We start from the raw sequence: 17560 nt of genomic DNA, 5'->3' as shown, positions 1-17560 counted from the left end.
TAAGGCCAAAGGATCCAAGCAAGTCTGGGTCCTTAAAACTAATAATTAGTGGTCTTTGTGATTACAGGGCAACAGGAAAAATATTCTAGTTCTGGACAGTGGATGTTCAGGACATATGACTGGAAATAAGGCCCTGCTATCAGACTTTGTGGAGAAAGCTGGCCCAAGTGTTTCTTATGGAGATGGCAACATTGGAAAAACATTGGGATATGGCAATATCAATCTTGGAAATGTCATAATTAAAGAAGTAGCTCTGGTCTCAAGACTTAAACACAACCTACTGAGTATAAGTCAAATATGTGACAGAGGTTATCATGTTGATTTCTTTGAAGAACACTGTGAAATTGTGAGTAAATCTAAAGGCAAAGTTGTTCTGAAAGGATACAGGCGTGGTAACATTTATGAAGCTAAGATTTCAACAAGTACTGATGGTTCTGCAATCTGTCTGATGAGTAGAGCATCAATTGAAGAAAGCTGGAATTGGCATAAGAAACTCTCTCATTTATATTGTTGTGGTCAAGAAAAATCTTGTCAGAGGACTGCCAAAGTCAGTATTTGCTCCTGATGGTCTTTGTGATTCCTGTCAGAAGGCCAAACAAAGAAAATCTTCATTCAAGAGCAAGACTGAATCATCAATTCTTGAGCCTTATCATCTACTACATGTTGATCTATTTGGTCCAGTAAATATCATGTCTATTACAAAGAAGAAGTATGCGTTGGTCATAATGGATGAGTTCACCAGATACATATTGGTGTATTTCTTGCACACAAAAAGTGAAACTGCATCTATCTTGATTGATCATGTCAAACATCTGGATAAAATGGTCAAAGACTCTGTGAAAATTTTAAGGAGTGATAATGGCACTGAGTTCAAGAATTTGATAATGGAAGAGTTCTGCAAAAACCATGGAATAAAGCAGGAATTTTCTGCTCCTGGAACTCCACAGCAAAATGGAGTTGTTGAAAGGAAGAATAGAACTCTCATTGAAGCTGCACGTACAATGCTTGAAGAAGCAAAGCTTCCAACCTATTTCTGGGTTGAAGCTGTGCAGACTGCTTGTTTTACTCAAAATGCAACACTCATTAACAAGCATGGAAAAACACCATATGAGATGGTGAAGAAAAAGAAGCCAAATCTGAAATACTTTCATGTATTTGGATGCAAGTGTTTTGTTCTCAAGACTCATCCTGAACAGCTATCAAAGTTTGATCTAAAAGCTGATGAAGGAATCTTTGTTAGATATCCACTTTCCACAAAAGCCTTCAGAGTCTATAATTTGAGAACAAAAGTGGTCATGGAATCTATCAATGTCTCTTTTGATGACAAGAAGATTACTGGTCTTGAAGATTTCATTGACCATGATCAGCTGAGATTTGAAAATGAAGACTCAAATTCTGATACTGAAAATCATGACAGTCTAAGTCCTGATACTGTAAACTCTAATGGATTAAACTCGGATGTTATTGAAACTGTGGTGACTACCTCAAAGAAAGATGCACCTATGCAGGGGGAGCATACTCAAGATCCTACCACATCTCAAGAAACATCAGAACATACATCTGGCTCTTCAAGTTCTGATTCGTCAAGTTCTGATAAGCCAAGTTCTGATAGTGCTGAAAATCTAAATACTAAAGACTCCAACTCGGAGAGCATAGTTTCAGGGGGAGCATCAGAAAATGAAAAGGAAGATAGCATGGATCATGGGGGAGCATAAGATAGCATGGATCATAGGGGAGCATCCAGTTCTAGAGAAGGAAATGGACAAAATCACATACACCTGATTTGATAATTGGAAATCCTGATGCAGGTGTCAGAACTAGAACAGGTACTTCAAATGAATGTCTCTACAACTCTTTTCTCTCTCAGACTGAGCCAAAGAAAGTTGAAGAAGCTCTTCAAGATGCTGATTGGGTGCAAGCAATGCAGGAAGAGTTAAATGAATTTGAAAGAAACAAAGTCTGGACCCTAGTGCCCAGACCAAAGAATAGATCTGTTGTTGGTACAAAGTGGGTATTCAGAAACAAAACTGACAGTGATGGCATAATTACAAGGAATAAGGCAAGGCTGATTGCAAAAGGATATTCTCAACAGGAGGGAATTGATTATGATGAAACATTTGCACCAGTTGCTAGGTTAGAAGCCATAAGGATATTTTTGGCTTATACTGCTCATAAAAAGTTTACTGTCTTTCAAATGGATGTGAAAAGTGCTTTTCTCAATGGAGAATTGGAGGAGGAGGTATATGTTGAACAACCTCCAGGCTTTGTAGATACCAAACATCCAGATTATGTCTACAGGCTTGATAAAGCACTTTATGGACTTAAGCAAGCTCCTAGAGCATGGTATGAGACTTTAGCTCAGTTTCTTCTGGAAAGTGGATTCAACAGAGGAATAATAGACAAAACACTGTTCTATCTCAACCATGGAAAGGACTTACTTCTGGTTCAGATTTATGTTGATGATATCATTTTTGGGTCTACAAATGACAAACTTTGCAAGAAGTTTGCCAAACTAATGCAGTCAAGATATCAGATGAGTATGATGGGGGAACTTAGCTATTTTCTGGGCCTTCAAGTCAAGCAGAATGAAGAAGGCACTTTTATTTGTCAAACCAAGTACACCAGAAACTTGCTGAAGAAATTTGGAATGCAAGATTGTTCAAGTGCATCCACTCCAATGGCCACTGTAACAAAACTGGATAAGGATACCTGTAAATCAGTAGATATTACTGACTACAGAGGTATGATTGGCTCTCTACTCTATCTAACTGCTAGTAGACCTGATATCATGTATGCTACCTGTCTTTGTGCAATATTTCAAGCAGATCCAAGAGAACCTCACTTAACAGCTGCGAAAAGAATCTTTAAGTATCTTAAAGGAACAGCTGCTCTGGGATTATGGTATCCTAGAGAATCAGATTTTAAACTAATAGGTTACTCAGATGCAGATTTTGCAGGTTGCAAAATTGACAGGAAAAGCACAAGTGGAAGCTGCCAATTTCTTGGAGGCAGATTGGTTTCTTGGTACAGCAAGAAACAAAAGTCAATTTCCACATCAACTGCAGAAACAGAGTATATTGCTGCAGGAAGCTGTTGTGCACAGATTCTTTGGATGAAGAATCAGTTACTGGATTATGGGTTAACATATTTCAAAATCCCTATTTACTGTGATAATCAAAGTGCTATTGCTATGACAGGTAATCCAGTTCAACACTCTATGACAAAGCACATCAGCATCAGGTACCACTTCATAAGGGAACATGTGGATGAAGGTACAGTGGAATTGCACTTTGTTCCAACAGATCAACAACTAGCAGATATCTTCACAAAACCACTATGTGAAGCCACTTTTACAAGATTGGTAAATGAACTTGGAATGGTTTCAGGTTCTTTTTCTAAATCTGTCTAGTTTTTTTCTGATGCATCAGACTTTATGATCAGTATTTACAGAATGTAATCTCTTTATTTATTCTGTGCTTAATTGAAATACACGTTTAAGTACTGATTGTTGTCTGATATATGTTTCTAAACTCTGATAAGTGATATGTCTGTTCAAGTAACTATTCAATCCTATGAGGATAACTGTGCTAGATACTGACCTAGTAGTCTTCAATAAACAAATGATTCCATGTAAGAAGTAATTATTTCAGTGGAAATCTTATGACACTAGCAAATTCTGATAATTGAGCTTAGTTGAGTTTACTTTGTTTATCTTATTACTAAGTCACAAATTAGAATAATGCTACTCATCTGTTAAGTTCTGATACTAGTAAAACTGCTGAATGTACTAAGTGCTGATAAACCTCACTTATCAAAAGAAAAAGCAAAAAGATCAAAGAATAAAATCAGGTACTCCTTTGAGATCTAGAGTAAAAATGTGGAAGGGACGACCCAAGTGCATTGCTGGTATTAAGTAAATATGCATTAGAAAAGCAAAATATTTTCTTGGTGACTTTTCACACTCTATGATTACTGGAGAAATACTCTGATAATAGCATAAATTTTGATAAGCAGTCGTGACTCACTTACACTGAGAAGCCACTGTAAAATAGAATTTCAAAAGATGCATAAAATTAGCACAAAACAGTTGAGGTGGACTCAAGCATGAACTCATTCATCAGTAGGTTTCAGGACAATGACAGCTCTTTAGCAAAATTTTAGTTATGCCTTATTTCTAAGATGTACTGAAGTGAATCAGACTTTACTCTTTGTCTGTTATTTAGCTTAATGCACACACTAATCACTCCATCTTAATGATGAAAATTTCTGTGGAGGTCTATGTTATTTTAGATAAACAGTCATTGTGTCATTCTACACAAACTCTGAGGACAAGCTCTGGTTACATATTCTGATGATTAAGTTCTGAAGAGTATAACTCAGAACTTGTATGAGGACTTACTAAGATTGGCATTCCTTTTTCGAGTTAAGAAATTATGTACTGATGACTGTTAAGTTCTGATATAAGTCTAAGTTCTGATATTACAGTCTAATGTTTTACTTGACTTATCTGTGAATAAAATTTGATAACAGTCTCAGTTAATACTTGAATATGTTGAAGTGGAAGATTAATAGTCACTATGATTAGGATTAATGGTATTCGTACTTGAACAGTCCAATGTTACTTGTTTCTTGTGCGCTTTAAACCATGTTTCCTCTTTCCAATGAATGTTATTCTTTTTCAAAGTCTAGGGAGACGAGGTATAATTAATTCTACCTGTCAGCATTAAATACTTTTACGTCCCCTGGTATTCTCTTGCCTATATAAGCAGCCACTTCACATCAGCCTTCCCATCAAATTCTTTCTCACACACTTACCTTCATACTTTTTCTTTCAAAAACACAATGGTCAGATTCAACATGTTTTTGAACTACCAAAACTTCGATATGGAGCTAATCTATGTCGACTGGCAGCAGGAATGGCATGTCACAGCCATTCCTGAGGAGATATGGGACTCTGTCCCACAGGAGGTACTGACCCACCTCCTGTTCTTCTATATGGATTACCATCGCCATCTGGAGCGAATGGAGGAGGAAAGACTGGCAGCTCTCCGCCAGCAAGAGCGAATCATCAGACTCGCCATTATGTTTGTCGAGAGTAGGAAGAAGAAGAAATGATTTAATCTTGTCTTCTTCCTGTTTTTCTTCATCATCACCTTTGTCAGGCTTCTTAGCTAGGACTAAAGCTGTTGATGTTAGGTTTAGTAGCTTAGGGAAATCTTGTATAAGTACTGATGTAATTTCCATTTCATAAATGTATTCTCTTGATATATTAATGAAATTTGTTTTTGCTTCAAGATTTTGTCTCTAAGATATTTGGTAATGCATTGATAAATCCTGATTGATATTCTGATGACCATATAAATTCTGTTTTAATTTAAGTTCTGATTTTTTTATCAGCACTTACTCATCTAATTTATCTTGGTCATTTTTACATGATTTACTTTCAGAATATTTATGATACAGTGAAAAATAATTAACTCAGTGGGAACGGTTTCAATTTTGAATTAAAACTGTTTCACCTTGATTAATGGAATATCTGGGTAAGCGGAACAGTTTTTCCTTGAAAACAGGCAACTGGGTAAGTAATGATTCCTATTTTCTCGAGCCCAGTAACTATCCGTTATTACTGCATGTCTGACAGGTGTCCAACGGTAACATTTTTGTTCAGAGTATAAGTACAACAGAGAGAGGATTTCTTTAATCCTTTATTTTCTTCGTATTTTTTCTCTTTACTTACTTTTACTCTCTTTCTTCTCACATTTTTTTTTCTTTCATACAGACATCTTATCAAACACCTAACAGGCACTTTTGAATCTCAATTTTTCACATGACACCTAAGGATTTAATCATTGATGGAGCTAAGTTTGTTCCAAACAACTATGCTCCATCTAAATTGCATTTTGTGCAAGATGTTCTTGCACACAGTGAGATTGGGTATGCATTAACTCAGCCTGAAGTCTTTTCGAGTCAACAAGTTCTGATGTTTTGGCGGACTGGGCACTTTGATGATGGTGGTAAACATGGCACTCCTAGTATTATTTTTGAAGTGGGTGATTCATCTTGTGCAGTCACTCCTAGTACAATACGCAAAGCTCTACATCTCCCAGAAAATTGTACTTTTTCAACTCCAGAGGAATCAGCACTTCAGGAGTTAATGGCTGATTTGGGATATGAAAAGAGTTTGGCAAAGCTTGGGCAGTTAAAAAGGGCTAATATCAGAAGAGAATGGAGTTTCTTCTTTGACTGCATCACCAAAGCTTTTGGGAACAAATGTTCGAATTTTGATGTTATCCTAATTCTGAGTCAGCACATAGGGTATGCTATTATCCATCAAACTCATTTTGATTTTGCAACTGGAATAATTAGTTTTATTGGGGATAGGATGACAGAGGATAGAAATGTTGTCTATTTTGCTAGATTCTGTCAACTTATATATACTTTTTGTACTGATGAACCTCAATTAGTCAGTTCCTCAACCCCACCTTTTAGAGTTGCAAAACGATACTTTAATGATCTGGTAAATGATGATACTAAGAAAAAGTGGTTAGACCATTACAGATTCCTCAGTCTGTAAAACAGATCCTAGTAAATGCTGATTCTGATACTTATAGATCTGTTTACTCTGATGTCCAACCAACCACAAACACCCAAAAACCATCATCCTCAGCACCTACCACTCATACTACTCAACCTACCCTCAGGACTTATCTCAAATCCTATCTCTCTACTTCACAGACTGTTCAACCCTCATCCTCTAAGCCAAAGAGGACAAAAACTATTCCTCAAACACCTCAAAAGAGGAGGAGGACTGTACTGAGAGATGAATCTGATACTGAGGAACAGGTTTCTTCTTCAGAACCTGTTGTAGGTGAAGCTGAGAAAGTGACTTCTCAGAAGGATTCTGGAAGTGGGGGATCTAGGCTTCTCAAACGGCTTAGAAGAATGACAGTTCCTGAAACTCCCAAGGAATCCAAATCAACAAAGAGATACAATAAATAGAGGGCAAAAAGGCCAGTTTCAGATGATGAAGAGGAAGCAGCTAAGGAAGGGGATCAGGAATCTCTGATCTCACAAGACAAGGAATTTGCTCCAGTCACTTCTTCTCCATCAACTCCATCTCAGGAAGCTGTTTCTGAAAAGGCTAACACACCTTCTGTGTCTTCTGTTGATCCAGGCACAAGTGCTGATATTGATCTTCAAAACTTGGTTGTGCCTGCAATACTTCTCTTAGAAGCTCCAACAACATATATTCCTTCCACAACACCTGTTACTGATGCTGTTCAAACTCCAGAGTTATCAACAACACCTTCTCTGCATCAAGATGCTGATGATCAGAATTTAGGTGAGCATCAGGATATGGCTGTTGATCAGAACTTAGAACAAGATCAGCAATTAGAGGATGCTGAAGCCTCCATTGCTACTCACACTGTTGTCTTATCAGAAGATACTGATTCTTTAAGTTCTGATACTGCAAATGCTGGAGATACTGGTGATGTTGCTCCAACTGTAGATGCTGATGAAGCAGGTCCTCCAGGACTTACTCCTCAACAGACTCTTCTTAAGTCTGAACTGGTTAAGAAGTTTGTTACCGGAGAAGCACCAGTACCTTGGAGTGAAACTCCTGCAGGTCAGGAGTGGACTAAGGAATGGAACTCAGTTTCATGTGTTCCAACTGACAAGCATCTTGCTGAGCACTTGACTAAAGCTGATGAAATGTTAAATTCTGATGATTTCAAAACTCAGCTTAGAGTCACTGCATTGAGTACTAAACATTTACAAGGTCTTCATTCAACTACTCATGTAGAGCTACACAAGATTCAGGAGAACTTTATCAAACAGGAACAAGTTTGGAAAATTGATAAGAAAAAGTTCTTCCAACCTACCATTGACAGGATTGCTTATATTGAGAAGACTCAAGATCATCAACAAGCTCAGATTGATGAAATTCTAAAAAATCAAGCTTCTCAGCAATCACAACTAACTGAAATCCAATCCTCAGTGGAATTGCTTATCTCTCTTCTACTACCTGCTGATGCCAAAAAGGGGGAGAAAGTGATTAAGTCCAAATGCAAGACTGACAAGACACTGACAGGAAAGGATAATGAAAAAGATGATCAAGGAAGCTCTGGAATGGGTAGAGGTCATAGTCAAGGTAGAGGATTCACATCAAGACAAGCTAGTCACAGGACAAGTTCTGATACTGGGAAAAGAATAAGTTCTGCTGCTGGTAAAAGGATAAGTTCTGATGAACTTTTAGATCTTGATGAGGAAATGTCAAGACAGTTATTTCTTCAGGAAAATCCAGGAATGGACTTGGAAAGTTTAAAGGAAGAAGAAGCCAGACTTAAATCAGAGAAAGTCACATCTAAATCTGAAGCTTCTGGTAAAAAGCCACTTCCAAAACTCAAAGGCATTGTGATCAAAGAAAGGACACATACTGAAGCAACATTGGCTAGATCACAACCACAGATAGATCCAAGATCCAAGGGTAAAGAAAAGGTTGGTGAACCTATCAAGGTTTATGTACCTCCTGAGGGTGAAGAAATTACTGATGAAAAGGATGATCTTGCTCTGACTTCAAGAAAAGTTCTTAAAACAACCTCTGACATGGCTCAAGTTGTTCAGAGTCAAGAAATTGTAAGTTCTGATATTCAGAAGAAGCAAGTAACCTCTGACATAGCTCAAGTTAACTTGATATCAGAAGATAGATCAAAGACACTCCTACCAGGATTCACTAAAGCAAAACAGACTGAATCTTTGAAGACTACTGCAAGTGGTTTTGAAGCAAGAGTAGTTACTGGAAAGGAAGCAAGAGATAAAACTGGATTGGGAAGTGCTGATGAAAGAAGAGTACACAACACTACCAATGATCCAACTTCCTTGAGTGAACCAGGTATTGGAGCAACTCCTGAGAGATTGAATCAACTGGAATCTGTACAGATGGTTTACCATACCTACTTGAAAGAATACATCATGTTGTATTTCATGACGGATGGTAGGGTTTATCATATAAGATAAAATGCCATTCCATTGAAGTATTTTGAAGAATTGGAGCATGTACTTTTCTTACTTCAAGTGGATGACAGAATAATAGGGACTGCTGCAAACTACTTAAAAGAACAGATTCAGAGACAGAAAAGGCTTTATTCTGTTAAGTCTGACAGCACATATGTTCCAAAGTACAGAGATCACAATGGTGATATTGTTGATATGAAGCCTAATACTGCACAGATCAGAACATATCTTGGTATTAAGGGACTTGAATTCAATCTGGAGTCTGACAAAGCCTATGTCATAAGACTAGATCAGAAGTTGAGAAAAGCAAAGATCAATGATCTCAGAGCTGCAATCTTTCAAACTGGTGAAGATACTGCAGAGCTTAAAGATGCCAAAAGGAGAATGATTGATGAACTGCGATATGCTGAGAAATGTTTGTTGAAGAACTATCTCAGAACAACTCCTGACATCAGAGAGATCAGATGATGAAGCCAAGTCGAAGATCTACAACTGCTTAAATTCTGATATTTGTACAGACTGAAGTTGTTATCAGAAGTTGAATATTGGTAAAGCTTTAAGGACTGTAAGTTGTAGTTATCTAGTCTAATTCTCATGCATTTGTACTTAATGTTTTTGACATCATCAAATATCTGTTAAACTTGTATATTATGCTAATTTACAAGTTGGGGGAGATTGTTAGATATATTTGATAATGTCATGGCTAATATAATTTATGTTTAGATTTCAGATCTTACTTAACAGGATAAATCAGTACTTAACTGTTGATCAGTACTTATACTGAAAGTCAGGACTTAAGGATATCACTACTTATATTATGAGGAGATAATCATCAGAAGTTAGATATCTGAAATTAAGTGCTGAAGGATGATCAGAGAAGGACAGTAGCTGATTAAAGGAAAGAAGATCGAGATAAACATAAGAAGAGATATGCATGAAGAAGGAATTCCGTGAAGAATGGAATACTTGGAAGAAAAGATATCTGATTGATATATTTTAGGAAGCAGAATTATATTCAATATCAATTAGCAATTATCTTGTAACTGTGTAGTATATAAACACAGACATAGGGTTTACACTATAAGTGTTATCATATATTCGAGAAGTTTATTCATTGTAACCCTAGCAGCTCTCGTGATATTTGTTCATCACTGAGAGGTAACAGTTCCATACTGTAACAGAGTTTATTGTTTCAATAAAGTTTGTTTTCTGTTACTTAATATATTAAAGTTCGATTTGATTGTATTATACACTGTATTCACCCCCTCTACAATGTGTGTGTGACCTAACACACCATACTCAAGAACACATCTCAAGCTTTCAAGAAAGGTAAATATCTTTGGCCCAACTTTATTTAAGATTCATTTTTAAGATCCATTTAGTATGTGGTAGAAAACTTAGTTTAAGAAGTGGTATTGTTGAGATCTTGAAGTTGAGTAGATTTAAGGTTGATTGTTGTTGCCTCAAGAACATGATTTTCTTGAGAGGAGTTTGTATGATGATGATGAAATGATGATTGTTGATGGTTGTGTTAAGAGTTAGGGCATAAACGAAACCCCGATCGTAAGAGTAACTCCGTTAAAACCAACGAATCGTAACATTAAGTTTCTGCAGAAAGTACCAAAGTTGTAAACTGTATTTTATTGAAAAATAACCATTTATTATAATAGCCAATGTTATAAGGATCATTTAGGTGCTTGAATCGCTTGATTCCGATTTACGGATCAAAAGTTATGGTCGTTTTAGTAAGACTGATTTACGCGACAAAAACTGCTACAAATCATGAACTTTGAAAATATAAAAAAATTGACTTAAAAGTGCTCATAAATCATGAAATTTCTACAGAGAGTAAAATATTGAGTTTCCTAACTGCCATAAAAATTTCAAGTAAAAATAATGATTTATCAATTTTATAAAAATATCGGAGTCGAGACCGCACGAGTAGAAACCGTAAGAATCCATAAGTGGAGCCGACAACGATAAAGAGAATGAACCTAGGATACTTAGAAAAATGAAGCGATCATGATGTGAATAAGGACTTAAAGGAATAATAAGGGTAGTATAAGTAGAGAGAGTGCATAATAAATAGCGCATGAGTGCGAGTCGCCGTAAATTAGAACGGGACCTAACGAGATGAATTGTTTTTGTGGACATAGATTTCCGAGCGGAACCTAGAGCATCCTCCACCTCGAGATACCCAGGCAAGTTTTCAAACCCTACCTTTTAAGAAATGTTGTGTGGTGAATATTTTACAAAATCGTGATATATGCATGAGATTGCTTTAAACTGTTTTACGAAGTTTTGAGATGTATTACATTACTCAATTATTGATAATTTCTAGTATATGTTCATACCGAGTTCAAAATATTATATTTAGACCGAGAGCCGGTCGGTGTAAGCTTATAAAAACCCGGAAGTATTCCGGAGGAGTTTATAATTGAGAATGTTGACGCCAGCGAGTAGCGTGGCGTGTATATATTTTAGACCGAGGATCGGTCAGTAAAAGTTGATGAAAACCCGAAGGTGTTTTAATTAAGAATATTAACGCTACAGTAGAGCGTGATGTATAAGTCGTAAGACCGAGAGTCGGTCAGTTTTATTTTATAAAGATAAAACTCGGGAATCATTCCGGAGATATTATAGGACGGATATAAGTCCATAGTAGTACGTTTTAAAGGGACTCATCGTCCACTTACGAAACATTAAAACACCTCGAACTTTTAAAACGATTTCCCAATGAGCATATTCCCTCAACTATATTTTATTGATTCGGATAATAAATATTATATACGTATTCCTTTATTATAGGAGTAGTATACTTCAACGTTTATTTATTCAAACCTGATTAATCATTATAGATTATTAATTATGTAAACACAAACGAGTTGAGGAATATTATTTAAATAAATCTTTTAGAGAATAATTCGTTCGAGGTATGATTAATATCAATTATCATTTAATTATTTATAGACTACTATTTAATTAATGATTATTTATTTAAGGATTGTTATTGATTTAAAGATCATATATCCTGATATACTTTTTGATTCAGAAATATCATTCGAATAATTTCAGATCTTCGGTGAATATTATCCCGACTTATTGTTATATTGAATATAGTTTCGAGAAGAAAGTTTTCCCCTTATTAATTATCTGTTGACAACGGTCAACTCACATCCCTAGTACTTCCTCCGAAATTCTTGGAAGTACGTATATACATATATATACACTTATATTTTAAAAAGATAAACTATCTCTATCAACAAGCAAAATGCTTGGGGAACTTCGATGTGGTTCGAGTTCTCGAGATTGATAGAATTCTGTTGAAGGACAATGGAGGGGTAGACTCTGGTACTACGTTTGCTAGATGGGCTACCAAAGGTACCGCAGGCGAATGTACTCTGTGTACTCAGGAACTTGTGAAGTATGTGCATACCCGAAAATGGGACACATAGCCCGAATGCGGCCAGGGTGATACCCGAGAAATGATGGTATTCGTCCTTTTACTAGTAAAGAAGGTTACTTCCGTAGTACGACTGATTATCGTATGTGGTGGCTCCTGTGAGATGTCCAAACTCTTCCAATTGGAATTGATATGCAATACCGTAACCCAAGCCTAGGTGCTGGGATTACTATTAAGGTATTCGCAGGTTATAAAAACCCCCTTAAAGAATTGTTTTCGTAAGAAGGTGTGGGACACCAAGGAAAACTATTTTTGAATAAAACATATATATAATATATGATGTTATTATACGGACATGTTCATACTATACATTATTTATGCTGAGCATTATAGCTCACACTTGCTTTCTTTTAAATGACACAACACAACAGATAACCAGTATGCCGGTGTGGGACTTAGTTGCTTGCAGTCATGGGGAGGATCCTTGGCAGCTTTGTCTCAAGTGTGCTAGAGTATCAGCTAGGTATAAGATATCAGTCATAATTATTGTAACTTCATGTAGAGGTTATAAATAATTGTTTAAGATCCTGTCTTGGAGTGTAATAAAAGAAGATTACATTTTGTACGTCATTTCTAAGGCTATAACTTGTGTGTGTGAGTATGAGATTGGGGTCTGTTGATTTATTGAATTAATACCAGGTTACACATGAGTGAAGGATGGCGTGACGACCCAGATTCCTAACCCCGAATTTGGGGGCGTTACATAGAAAATAAGAGGGAAGATTCTGATATATCTACAGGGCATGCTCCTCTCAGCAAGAAGGATAAAAGATGGAAAGATGTTTATTCATTTAGTTATACTAAAGGATTCAAGCATATTGAATTTGTGTCAGCAGGACTAAGGGATTCTATTTTAGAACAGGAGAATATTGATAAGTCCATTAAGAAACTTTCTTGGGTGGAACATAATGAAAAGCTAAAGCTTATCAAACTCGTACTATAGGAGGTATTGGTCATTCTAGAATGGAAACTCTGAGGTCTGATTTACTGGACACAGATATTCTGACTGACAATCTTGGTGAAAGAGTTACTCCTTCACATCTTGAGATGGTTGAAGCTGTAAAGATTGTATATAGGAAGATTAATCTTGGTGATGTCAGAGAAGAGATGTTGTACTTCTTGAGAGATGGCAAAGTGAAAAGCTTTACATTGCAGCAACTCTTGATGAAGACTGTGACTGAGTTGAAATATATTCACTATTCATAAGTGGCATTTTATACCACTTAGAGTGTCTCAAAACGGCTTGAATTGGTGTCTTGGACTTAAGTATTTTGTGTATTTGACGCGTTTTCTAGTGTTTTTGCATTTCAGGTTGTAACTTGCTTAAATAGGTGGTTTTCATCAAATAAAGCTTAAGGAAGTGCTTGGAATCAGTCTAGGGGTGATGAGCGAAGAAATCAGTAAAAGCAGAAGCAAAATAAGGAATTTTCCAGAAAGGTTGCAGGCGACCGCGCGCTAGGAGCAGGCGGCCGCGTGGAGGATGCAAGCGACCGCCTGTGGACGGATATTTAGAATCTGGATTTTATAATTCGAGTACGATTGGGCTTCTGTTGTCGCTGGTTCTCTTGGGCTACTATATAAACCTTATGGGAAGACGTTTTCTTCATCAAGAAATCAAGAGCAACGACAAGAAGATTGAGAAGACTGTTTTAGCACGTAACAATGAAGAAAAGGAAGCATACGTTTATTTTGTGATTCTTTTAATTTGTTGTAATTGTGGATGCTAGTTTTCTTTATGCTTTGAACCTTAATACTCTTGTGACGTACTTAATTATTTATTAAGTATTTTTATTAGCCTTATATTGTTGTGTTATTACCATGCTTTCATATGAACCCATGGTGACGATGAATTCTATTATGGGCTAATCGTGATCATGAGATTCTAGCGGATTTACTATGGATTTATTTAGTTAATTATTTAATACCTTGGTATGTGGTGATTGTATGATATCTAGTATAGATTGTGCTTATTCGTCTTATATGCGTTGCGAACATGTAAGATAGCCTGTTAATCTCTTATGAAGTGACAGTGAATCTTGAGATTTAGAACTTGCCATGCTAGCATAGGTTCATGTATTGTATGCATGATTAGTGGGTAACTCTAACCATTTTACTTGCCCTGTGTAATCATCATGAATAACTTGCGCTTAAATCGTTATATTGTCAAATTCTATAGACATATATGGTCTCAACATAATTGATGCCTACTCAACTTTTATCTTAATTGTGGATGCTTGGTAGAATGGTATTCGTACAACGAAAATTGGCGTTTATCAGTTTCGTGTTGTTCGATTAATATCATCACCATTACATGCTAAGGTTAATGACAATAACTATTAAATGAAGTAGTAATGAAGTTAGGATCTCATGTGTGTTATTATCTTGGCATTGACGAATAATCATACATTGGTGAGTAAGTGTTAATTAAATATAATTAATCAGAGTCTCTATGGGAATGAACTAGAAATCATTATATATTACTTGCGAACGTGTATACTTGCGTGATTTATTTAGCGCATGTTTTATGCCTAACAAGTTTTTGGCACCGCTGCCAGGGACTCGGTGTTAATTTGTTTAGTTTATGTACTTGCCATCAGTGGTCATTAGGATTCATTGATTAAGACTTGTTACTTACTGCTTTCAGTTTTGTTTCAGGTACTCTAGCGAGCGTTTATGCAAACACGTTCTCACACTCGCAAGAGAAATCTGGATAAAGCTGAGGAAACAGATAAAGCTCTTGACTCTCCGGAGAAGATAGTTTTTGAAGATTCGGATAAAGAGATTGAAAAGAAAGAACTTGAAACAATAGGTGATCGTCTAGTTCAAGCTGATCCAGCTCTTATGGACTTTTCTCGGCCTAAAATTGATGACATTCAGTAAAGCATCATCCATCCGGCTATTGAGTCCAATAATTTTAAAATCAAGATGGGCACTATTTAGATGGTGCAGGACTCTATTTCTTTCGGAGGGGCTGCGATTGAAGATCCCAACATGCATATCAGGAATTTTGTCGAGATCTGTAGTACTTTCAAATATAATGGTGTCACTGATGAGGCTATCAAGTTGAGGCTTTTCCCATTCTCTCTGAGGGACAAAGCTAAGGACTGGTTACATTCTTTACCAGCTGGGTCCATCACTACTTGGGAAGATCTTGCGCAAAAGTTTCTGGTAAAGTTCTATCTAATGGCCAAAACTGCAGTTATGAGGAGTGCTCTTACTCAGTTTGCGCAGCAACCAGGAGAATCTATGTGCGAAGCTTGGGAGTGCTACAAGGAGAGGTTGAGAAAGTGTCCACATCATGGTATGCCTGACTGGATGGTGATCACTGGTTTCAACAATGGTTTGGGGGTCCAATCTCGACCCATGCTCGATGCAGCTTCTGGAGGCACCTTTGTAACACCCCCAAATCTGGGATCAAGGATCCGGGTTTTCATGAGTTCCATTTCCCTTAATAACACCCAATCTTAATATACAACCAACTATTGCATACTATGACCCCATAATAAATACACACACCACAAGTTATAGTCTCAAAGATGAATACCAAAATACCACAAGTCATTTTACTCCACAATTATAAGTCATTATACCTCAAAAGGGTTTCTGAATAAATTTACATTTATTTGCCATTATTACAATTCATAAAGATACATAAGTCTGGTACATCAAAAGTTGAAAGCCTAGCCTATTGGTAGCTCCTACCTCAGCTACAGCGTCATCCACGCCTACAGGAAACTGCTGAACGTTTCCTATCCGCTTGCGAATTGGGAGCTTAGTCTTGTTCATTATGTCTATCTGTTATTGTGTGATGAAAGAAGAAAGCGAGGGTGAGTAACAAGCCCACCAAAATAATATGTATAATGATTAACAATTTATGAGCGTTCCCATCATAATACTCATGAAGAGTCTTGGTCAAGCAGATATGAACCAAGTTTGATATCTTAACGCGATCAAGTCGTAAAATATTTAGTATATATGTATATATACTTTTCAAAATCTTGGAAGTCCTCTTCCATGCATAATATACACAGAGTTCCAGTTTATAACTGTATAAAAATATCGTTGCAAGGTGATCTCATATATCTAACCTTGTCTCAACGTTTTTCTGAAAATCTTGTCATGCATAAGATAATCATTTACCAGATATCTGGCAAAAAAAATCATTTACTAGATATAAGTTAAAAAGATGAAGTTACTAGATACTCCAATATATTATATATTTTCACGAATACGACTTGAACTACCACCGTTCAAGATATAATCAATTTCAAAAGTTCATTACATTGATGAGACTACAAGATAAGACTAGAGTAGGTTCAATCTTTGAATTATCATTTGAAAGAAATGAAGTTACGAGATACTTCATTAAGTCCCGATATATATACCCATATATATCTCTCTTACATTTCCTGAAAACCTCTGTCATGTAAAATATGAACAGAGTTGTAATATCCACTGAATTTGGAAAGAAGAGAAATTTGGCATAAACTCGATATCTCGTTGATCAGGAAAAGATACCCATTAAGTAACCTTTTCTACTGTAGATGGATGAATTCCTCATCGGTCATCACCATGGCCTCATTAGGACCTCGCGCTAGACCGTTACCCGGCCACTCACGCGTGGATGGACTGTCACCCAGCCTCTTACACCTTCATAGACCGTACCCCGGCCTGTTGCTTATGCCGACTCAATTAGATGGACTTACTTCCCGAACATTGAGCAAGTAATCAAATTGTTTTCTCAAAACAGCAACCTCGTTGCGAATATAAAATACACCACAGAGCCGGATCCCTTAGATTTTTGAGCGAATATTCAAGTCCCCTTCGAAAGGAAGATCTTAAACTTAAAAACGAGTTTTGGGATCCGCTCTAACTTTTAAAACCATTTGGAACACTTGAAAACATTTTTAAGAATGTTTGGAGTAATGCTGATTTAATAAAATAAATCAGTCCCGATATATTAGAAAATATCTGAATATTATTATTTAAATAATATTACCATAAGAATAATCTTTATAAAAATAATTGAAGTAGAAGTTTTAAAACTCATACTTGAAATGAATAATAAATAATAAAATATAT

At 36.4% G+C, this 17560-nt stretch overlaps 1 non-coding gene across 1 annotated transcript; it reads right to left on the bottom strand.

Annotated features, from left to right (window-relative positions):
• Positions 1–15676: 15676 nt before the first annotated feature.
• Positions 15677–15783, bottom strand: LOC141715798 (small nucleolar RNA R71). Its single transcript, XR_012572547.1, has one exon. It is a non-coding gene; the product is annotated as a small nucleolar RNA R71 (small nucleolar RNA).
• Positions 15784–17560: the final 1777 nt, after the last annotated feature.

The sequence above is a fragment of the Apium graveolens genome, chromosome 3 (assembly GCF_009905375.1).
Source record: "Apium graveolens cultivar Ventura chromosome 3, ASM990537v1, whole genome shotgun sequence".
In the NCBI taxonomy this organism is placed as follows: domain Eukaryota; kingdom Viridiplantae; phylum Streptophyta; class Magnoliopsida; order Apiales; family Apiaceae; genus Apium; species Apium graveolens.
The sequence above is the reverse complement of the archived record's forward strand: the minus strand, read 5'-3'. Positions and strand labels throughout refer to the sequence as shown.